The following is a 9510-nucleotide window of genomic DNA, read 5'->3' on the forward strand; positions in this document are numbered from 1 at the left end:
CATGGTTCATGAGTTCAAGCCCTGACTAGGGCTCTGTGCTGACAGCTCAGAGCCTGGAGCCTGCTTCGGATCCTGTGTCTCCCTTTCTCTCTGCCCCTCTCCCCCCTCTCAAAAATAAACATTTTTTTAAAACTTTATTTAATTGTTACATATAGAACATTGCACCCAGTATGTGAAGAATACACAATCCGTCCAAAACACACATATCTACCAGAATGGCTAAAATTAAAAAGAATCGCAGTACCGAGTGTTGGTTAACGTGTAGAGTGGCTGTAACTCTCATACGTTGATGACAGGGTGTAAATGGTAAACTGCTTTGGAAAACAGTTTGACAATTTCTGAGAAAGATGAGCTTATGTCCACCTCATGACCAGCAGGTCCACCCCTAGGTATTTATGTAAGAGCAATGAAAAAAAAAAAAAAAAAAAAAAAAAGACTTGCCAAGAATGCTCATAGAAGCTTTCCTCATAATAGCCAAAGTGGAAACAGCCCAAATGTCCATGAAATAGTGAATAGACAAGCTATGACATCTTCATTCAATAGAATGCTACTCACTAATAAAAGAGAAATTAACCATTGATATACCCAACAACGTAGGTGCCTGTCACAATCGTTATGCTGAGTGAAAGAAGCCAGATACAAAACACCACACACGTATGATTCCTTTTATACATGAAATTCTCGCACAGATGAAACTAACCATGGGATGAGAAGGAGAGGTAGATGTGGAAACAGTGGGAAATGATGTGAGAGAACTTTCTGAGGTGATGGAAATTTTCTAGAACTTGACAGGAGTGAGGGCTACAGGGTTCATGCATTTGTCAAAACTCATTGAACTGTATACACTTGAAACCTGGATATTACACTCTATATACGTCAATAAAAAAATTATACCTTCATAAAAAACTTGACACAGTATTTACAAAAAGTGACCAGATACTGAGCTATGAAGCAAGTCTCAACTCTCAAGTTTCAAAGTTATAATATACAGAGTATGTTGTCTGACCCCGCAAGGTAATTACAGCAGAAATCGGGACAAAATAATTATGCAGAAAATCCCCCACATGTCTTGATTTTTGAAATACGGTTCTAAATAACCCACAGCTTGGGGCACCTGGGGGGCTCAGTCGGTTGAGTGTCCGACTTCGGCTCAGGTCATGGTCTCGTGGTCCATGGGCTTGAGCCCTGCATCAGGCTCCGTGCCAATGGCTGGGAGTCTGGAGCCTGCTTCAGATTCTGTGTCTCCCTTTCTCTCTGTTCCTCCCCTGCTTGCACTCTCCCTCTCTCTCTCTCTCTCAAAAATAAATAAAAATTAAAAAAAAACAAATTTTAAAAGCTTTTCTGTGCTGTTTATTAGAGACGCACCAAAAGCTCATAGAAAAATTGAAAGCAAAAGATCAGGAAAGATTTTCCAAGAAATATTACCCCTAAGAATGATAGTATAGCTTTACTGATATCAGTCATATTAGGCATGAATACTAAAACCATCACTAAACAGAGCAGGTCACTACGGAGTAATAATTCTTCATAAAAATTTGTATAACAAATGCAACAATTCAAAATTTGAATATTTCTAATAAAATAGCTTCATAACACTTACTATAAAAATTAGTAGAAATGGATGAAATTAGGGAGAAATGGATGTGTGAGATTTCAACGTCACTATCATGCAAAGGATTTGGTATCACACAGATCACATTCTCCAGCCACGATGAAAGAGAATTTCAATTCACTATACACATCAACATAATACCAATACACACAGAAGTTAAAACTCAACCACTCATCTGAGTAATTCATGATAAAAATGAAATCATAGTGGACAAAAATGGATGAAAAAGTCATAGTGGAAAATTTTTACACCTTAAAACTGGATGATAAATAAAATATGACATATGAGGGGCATCTGGATGTCTCAGTCCAACTCTTGATCTCAGCTCAGGAAGTCATAATCTCTCCATGAGATCAAGTCCCCCATCAGGCTCTGCACTGACAGCAAGGAACCTGCTTGGGATTCTCTCGTTCCCTCTCTCTCTGCCCCTCTCCAGCTCTCTCTCATGCAAACATACACACACTCTCTCTCTCAAAATAAATAAACAAACTTTAAACAATAAAAAATATGACCTGAAAACATGTGCGGAGCAGAAGATTTATAGCTTTAAATAATTAGATTAAGGGCACCTGGCTGGCTCAGTCAGTAGAGCATGTGTCTTGATCTTGGAGTTGTGAGTTTGAGTCCCATGTTGGGTGTGTAGATTATTTAAAAATAAAATCTTTTAAGTGCCTGGGTGGCTCAGTCAATTGAGCCTCCAATTCTTGATTTTGGCTCAGGTCATGAGCTCCCGGTGGTGAGACTGAGCCCTCAGAGCTCTGTGCAGAGTATGGAGCTTGCTTAAGATTCTCTCTCTCTCTCTCTCTCTCTCTCTCTCTCTCTCTCTCTCTTCTCCTGCCCTTTCTCCCATTTGAACTCTATCTCTAAAATAAAATTTTTTAATTAAAAATAAAATATAAGAAATAAAGAAAAAAAGAAAGGAAGGAAGAGAGGGAAAGGAAAGGAACAGAAAGGAAAGGAAGGGAAGGGAAGGGAAAGGAAAGGAAAGGAAAGGAAAGGAAAGGAAAGGAAAGGAAAGGAAAGGAAAAAGAGAAAGGGAAAGGAAAAGGAAAGAAAAAGAGGAATGGGTGAATATAAAGGACCCAAGGTGTTGACAAAGAATAGTGAATAACCCTAACTCGAAGGAAACTGAGGTAGGGAAACCTGCAGAAATGAAGAAGGGGGTGCTAGCTGGAGGTGAAAGCAGCTTGGGGCTCTGGATCAGAAGTCACTCTCAAAGTGATCATCCCTGGATCATGCTCCAAACACCCTGATTGGGGTCTGGGAGGTGGGTGGGCTGGGAGGGTGTGGACTGTAAGATGGCAATATCTGACCCCAAGGCACGTGTCCCCCAGCCCTAAGGGTAGGAGAGCCCTGCAAAGGGGAGCTTGTAAGCCTCAGTGTAGCTTCTGGAAGCAGTGGCAGACTCGAGGCCAGTCCAGCCCAGATTAGCCGGGTGAGTGAGTGATGGGTGGTTTCTGCATCCTGCCTCTCTGGCCCCATGTCAACTTTTGGGTCTCTGATGTCTCTGTCTCTCCATCTGTGAGTCTCTGAGTCTGTATTTCTGGCTCAGTAACCTCTTTCTTCCTCTGTCCCTCTATCTCTGTATCCTCCAGATACAGCATTCATCAGCTCTCCTGTCCAGCTCTGTATCTCCATCACCTGATTCGGTCCAGCTCTAACACTCTTGCCTTCTCTCTCTCTCTCTCTCTCTCTCTCTGCCCCCCAGCCCCGCATCTCCATGTTTCTGAATCTCACGCTGTGTTTCTCTTTCTCTGATTTTTTTTTGTCACTGTCATGCCATCTTCCCTCTGCTGCCACTGTTCAGAACTGTCGCTGACACTTTCTTTCTGTCTCCCTGCTGTCTCCCACTCCTGTCTCAATGTCTCTAGGCTCTACGTCTCAGGGCTGAAGTCTGAGGGTCAGGAGGAAATGCCCTTTCTGCCACCCTTCCCCGCCCAGACATCTCCTGGGAGACAGTGGAAGAACGGAGTGAGAGGGAGGGTGGACAGACCCGAGCTAATGGCTTCAGACCCACCCGAGGACTCGACGGACCCGGAGACTTCCCACAACTCTTGCATGGGCAGGAGAGGACCCGTCTTGGCCAGGGGGAGACTGCAAATGTGAGATGATGTGTGCACCCAGGTAGGTTTGCACCTGTTGTGTCTTGGGGAGAGGTGAAGTGTGGAGTCAGAAGGGTCCAGAAGAGGGGTTCCAATCTCTAGCTTTTTTTTTTTTATTTATTTAAATCCAGGTTAGTTAACATACAGTGTAATAATGATTTCAGGCCAACCTCTAATGTTCTTCACGGGAGACCTTGTCCAGGCTTCACCCTCCAGAACCTTCCTTGGTCTTGACCCCGCCCCCTGAGCTCTGGCCCCACCCTGAGCCCTGACTCCTCTCCGCTGTGCTCTGACCCCGCCTCCAGGAGTCCAGGCCAACGGTGGCCAAAGCCCCATCTCTAATGGCACACAGTGCAGACCACCCTGGAAGGGAGCCATCTTGCAGGGAGAAGGACTCTGCTGCATCCCGCGGTGGGTTGGGTCCTCTTGGCTGTGCGCGTCGGGCTGGGGGCGGGGCTTCATCTCTGGAGTGGGCCCTGAGAAGAAGAGGGAACACTTTTCCTCAGCTGGGGAAAGATGTCAGAGGGGGAGAGGGGTTGAGACTGGGGATGGGTTGCTGCGGAATTGCTTGTGGATGGAATTGAGATGGGCCATCTCGGGTGGGAGCGCAGATGAGGGGGAGGCTGCCAGGGCCCCGACGAGCTGGGTGGGGGTGTGGGGGAGGGGTGTGCCCATCCACAGCAGCCTACAGCATCAGGCTGGGTCCTCACGGCCTTGGTGCGCACCAAGAGCCCGCCAGCCAGACCTCATGCTCACCAACCACAGACGGAACTCAGCAACCACAGAGCAGGATTCGGTCAGCACCAGCCACCTGATGTCTGGCTGGCACTCACGTCCCAGAGTGAGCTTTTCAGTCACTGTGGCCGCCCATGTGCCCGTGGGGGGGGGGGGGGGGGAGGGTCTCTCCCTAACAGCTCTGTCCCCAGTCCGTGTCTCTGAGCCTGGGTCCTGTCCCTAGGCGACAGCCCAAGCGTCCTGCAGCACGTGAACTCCCCAGTGGTGTCTGAGGGGGTCTGCCTCGAGTGCTGTGCACTGGCACTCCTTCTACCTCAGTTCCCTCTTGAGCCCCTCTCTTTGGGGCCTCATGGGCAGGGGGGCTGAGGAAACTGTATTCCTTGGTTCATGGACCTTTGACTCAGCATCCATGACCGGCCCCTCCACTGTGTTTATATTCGTTTCACCGACTCACACCCTCCACTGACCATTCCCTCTTGTCCCCATAATCCATTCCCACTCCCCACTCCTGAGAGGCACCCCTGCTAGTGTTTTCACTGGACATCGTGACTTGACTGTGCTCTGCAGAATGAGTATTTGTGAGCACACGTTGTAATTTATGTAAAGCTATTATGCTCCATAACTCATGGTGTGTTCACGCATTTTCACTCATGGCTGTGTTTTTAAACTCCATCCTTGGTGTCCATGCGTCTACTTTGTACTTCCTACTCTGCTCGGGGCCTCATGGGGATGGTCTAGCACATGTCCCACAAAGAACACGGCCACCCCTGCCTTAAGGGTGTCTCTGCCGAGCCTGATGTCTCCAGACATTGCCTCATGTCCCCTGGAGGTGGTAGTGGGTGGGAATTGCCCCCATTGGAAAACCACTGGTCTTCCCCTTCTGTCGACCTCAAAGGGCCGTGGACCTGGGGTGGCGAAGGAACTGAGAAAAAGAGATGACGGTGTAGCGAGGCACAGGGGACCCCGAGCCAACAGCCCGAGGCACCAAGGTTTATTGTACATCTTCTTATATACGTTTTCAGGAAAAACAGATCAGCAATGATTAACAGAAACTTAGCAAAGCATGTCCACAATGTACATCTGATTCAGCTATCGTACATATCTTGCGTAGGAGAGCAGTCTAGCAGATACATATGTTCTGATAAGAATCTTTACGACAGAAGCAAAGACAAAGAAGGGAGTGAACGCACTGTGCTATATACAGCCGGCTTCCTTTGAGCAAAACATCCTTATGTGCATACTAAAGAACAGACCACATTTCCCAAGGGCAATTCACTCAGGTCCTCTCAGGTCGTTTTTAACCTTACAATCTCGATCTCGAGTTTTCTCAGATCTTGGAGCCTGAATGAATATGTGCCTCTGGTCATTGTGGTGTTCTGTTTCCCACACCCTTCCACTTCGGGACACAGGCTGGGCGGGTCCTCCACATCTGGAAAAGCCAGAGGATGCCAGAATTTCATGTGTATTTGATTTGAGTAAGGGGAGGGGGAGGGCAGGAACATTCAACTGTTGGCCAATATGGTCTCTTTATCCACTGCACGTAGGGCATCACTTTGGTGTAGACAGCAGGCATAGTGGGGCAGCGACATGGGATGTGGCCCCAGGACGTGATTCCTTGAAGCATACCATCACAGATCAGTGGGGTCCCTGAGTCCCCTGCAGCACAAGGGAGAGAGAATGACAAAGGTCAGCGGTGGCGGCGGGGTTCTGCCAGTGGAGCCCCAGCTCTAACACCTGGGCTCACAGAGCTCGAGACAGCGACTCCCCAGCCCCAGGAGAGGACACAGTTCTCTCCAGAGTCCATTGCCAGAGGGCCAGTGGGATTCCAACAAAGGTGACAGTGGCTCAAGTCCTGGTCAATGGGGATGGGACTTCAGGGTCCAATTTCTGTGCAAGGGGCAGGGTCCAGGAGAATAGTCCCAGCTGACAGGTCAGTGGGGAAGAGGAGCGGAATCCATCTACAGGACCTTCTACATTCAGGACTCATCTCTGATGTCACTTCTCCGAAACAGCTTTTTTTGACACGATACCCCTCCACAGGGCACTGGGGAGCCATGGGAGGAGCATGGTCAGTTCTGAGATGAGAATGACCCACTGGGGCAGGACAGGGATGGAATAGAGGGGGAGAATGAGGGACAGAGGTGGGTGAAGAAGGCTGGGGTGAGGGTCCAGTCAGAACAAGGGCAAACATAGGTTGAACTCGGTAATGGACACAGAGGGACACTGGGTGAGACAGGTAGCAGAAGGGGCCAGGCTTGGGGAGGGATGGGTTGGGGGAGAGGAAGTTAGGGGTGTGCCCCAGAGACTGGGGGACTCACAGACCCAGGGGGTGGAAGAGGAAGAGCAGGGCTCTTGGTGGAAAATGCTGGGCTCAAGTGGGGCTTGAGGAGGTGAGAGGCTGGGCTCCCACCTGCGTGTTGTGAGGGGGGGACGTCGTGAGTGTAGATGTCTCCTTGGAGCTGCTCAGCTGAGAGACTGGGGTCAGAGCTCAGGTCATCCTGAGTCCCGTCTGCCCCTCTCCTCACTCGCACTCGCTCAGCAAACCCTGAGGGCTCCCTTTAGAGGTATCAGGACCCCTTCTCCCTCCCTGCCTGCACCCGGGCTAGCCCAGTCCTCACTCCGCCTCTCCTCACCCCTGTGGTTTGACCCTCGCACAGATGCCTGAGGGACCCTTGAGGTGAGGCCCTGTCCTGCTTCTGTTCAACATCGCCCACGGCCCCTGGGTCCCTCAGAGGAACGGCCGCGTCCTCCCCGTGGTGCCAGGTGAGGCCCCTTTCTTCCCTCTGGCGTCACCTTCCCCCCTCCCCTTGCTCCCTGGGCTCCATCCACACTGGCCCCGCTGACACCCTCACACACACCAGGCCCGCCTCCCCGGCCTCCTCTTCCCCCACGCTCCACACGGCTCACCCTCACCTGCTGCAGGTGTTTCCTCCCTGTCTCCCCTTCTGCACGCCTTCTCCTCCCCCGTCACACCTGCTGTCTCCCCCAGCTCCACTGGGTCGCCTCCTGACATGCACTATGCCTTCTGGGTCAGGTTCACTGTTTCTGCCTGTGTCCCCTGGTACAGTGGGGCCCCAGGAGGGGCGCTGTTCTCTGTCTGGTCACTGCGGGCTTCTCAGGGGCTAGGTTGGTGTTGGGCACGTGATGGATGCTGAGCTGATACGTGCTGCACGGAGAAGGGGGTGGACTGTGGTGTGGACGGAGGTGCGGGTAGTGCCGGATGGGGTGTGGGATAGGGTAGGGCAGGCGCAGAGGCCCTGGGGGGCGGGGCTACAGCTGGACCGCGCGGTGGGACAGATGCCAGGTGAACCCTCCCACCCCAGTTCTGAATCTGGTACCTCCCCGCCAAGCTATGCATGGCCCCAAGGGTACAGGCTGGCTCACCAGACAATTGTCGCTGTTGCCCTCCCAGGGTCTGGTGCATAACATGTGATCTGTCACCTTCTGGGAGTGGGTCTTGTCACATTCATCACTGGGCAGGAGTCTGAGGTCCACATACTGGACATCACCTATGTATGTGACTAGGACCCGGGGGGGAAAAGGGCTGTGTCAAGACTCCTGGTGGCTCCTCAGCCCCTCCTACCTCAGACCGTGGAGTCCGGGTCCCCAGCCTTCTCTTCCTTACACCCAAGTGTCTGGGCTCCAGGCTGCACAGTCTGGCCCTGGAGTATGCTTACCAGGTTGGATGCCGCCCCAGCCAAAACTATAGCAGATGTTCTGCAATTTGGGTTCCTGGACGGGCAAGTTCAGGATCCTCACAGTTTCTCTTTTCTGGACGGGCTCTGCCAGGTGGAGCAGCATGAGGTCACGGCTGTAGTGCTCTCCCGGAAGGCCAGTGTGGTTCTCCAGGAGACTCAGGTTGAATCCAAGGTGGGGGAAGCTTGTAACTCGGTCCAATAATTGGGCTGTGCCTTCCTTCTCAAACAGGTTGCAGCGACCCACCCAGAGCTGATAATAGCTGGGGGAGAGAGAGGGTCCCAGGGAATGAGGAGAGAGGAGGGGGAGGAGATGGGGCCAGGGAGCATGGGGGAGGGTCCCGGAGAGAGAGAAGCGAGGAGTAAACACGGAGAGAGGCCGTGCAGGAAGGGTTTAGAGTCATGGAGAAATAGAGACCTTGAGAAAACAGACGATTGTAACAGCATGAAGGGCAGATCCAGAGACAAAGAGAAGCAGTGAAAAAGAGAGAGCTTGAAACGGAAGCAGGAATGAGGCAGAGGGGAGAACAGTGAACCAGAAGGAGCACAAAGGAGACAGGAGAGGAAGAGAAAAGGTGGGGGGGGGGGGGGTTGGGGAGGAGAGGCAGCAAGAGAGAGAACAGGGAGGGAGGACGGGAGGGACGGGGGAGGGGCCTGGGACCTGCTCAGGTGTAGCTGGGGCTGTGGGGTGGGGTCCCCAGCAGAGGGTGACCTGGTCCTAAGCCCAAGGATGGCGGAGTTCCCCTCCCTCCCTCTCCCCTCCTCCCACTCCTTCCTCTTCCTCCTCTTTCTCCTCCCCCCTCCTCCTACATCTCCCCCTCCTTTTCCTCTTGTTTTCCTCCTCTGCTTCCTTCCTCTCCGCCCCCCCCCCCATCCTTCCTCTAGGGTTCCCATTAGGCTCCAGCTGAAACCAGCCTTTCCCTGTATCCCCCTGGAGTGGATCACTATCCTGGAAGGAGGGGCTGGGCACGTGAGAAGACCCCCCTCACACAGAGACATGGTAGGACAATCCCTTCCTTTCCTCTGGGGTCCCCCTCAGTCCCATCCTGGGGGGGTGCTCAGCAGTGAAGGGGGAGAGGGAGTGAGGCAGAGACCAGGAGACACAGAGATGGAGGGTGAGACATACAGTGACAGGGATGCAGTAGAGGGACCCAGAGATGGACAGAGACAGGGAGAGACACAGTGGCCCAGAGACCAAAGACAGGGAGACAGAGAAGAATCTTAGTCACACAGATACACAACAAAGCCAGTTACAGAGAGACACAGAGAGACTGGAGGGGCAGACATAGGAGCACTGTGACAAGGACAGACAGAGAGACACAGGTACCCATGGAGGGCTTTCCTGGGGTTGTCCCTGCCACTCTCC

This window comes from Neofelis nebulosa, chromosome 17 (assembly GCF_028018385.1).
Source record: "Neofelis nebulosa isolate mNeoNeb1 chromosome 17, mNeoNeb1.pri, whole genome shotgun sequence".
Lineage (NCBI taxonomy): Eukaryota > Metazoa > Chordata > Mammalia > Carnivora > Felidae > Neofelis > Neofelis nebulosa.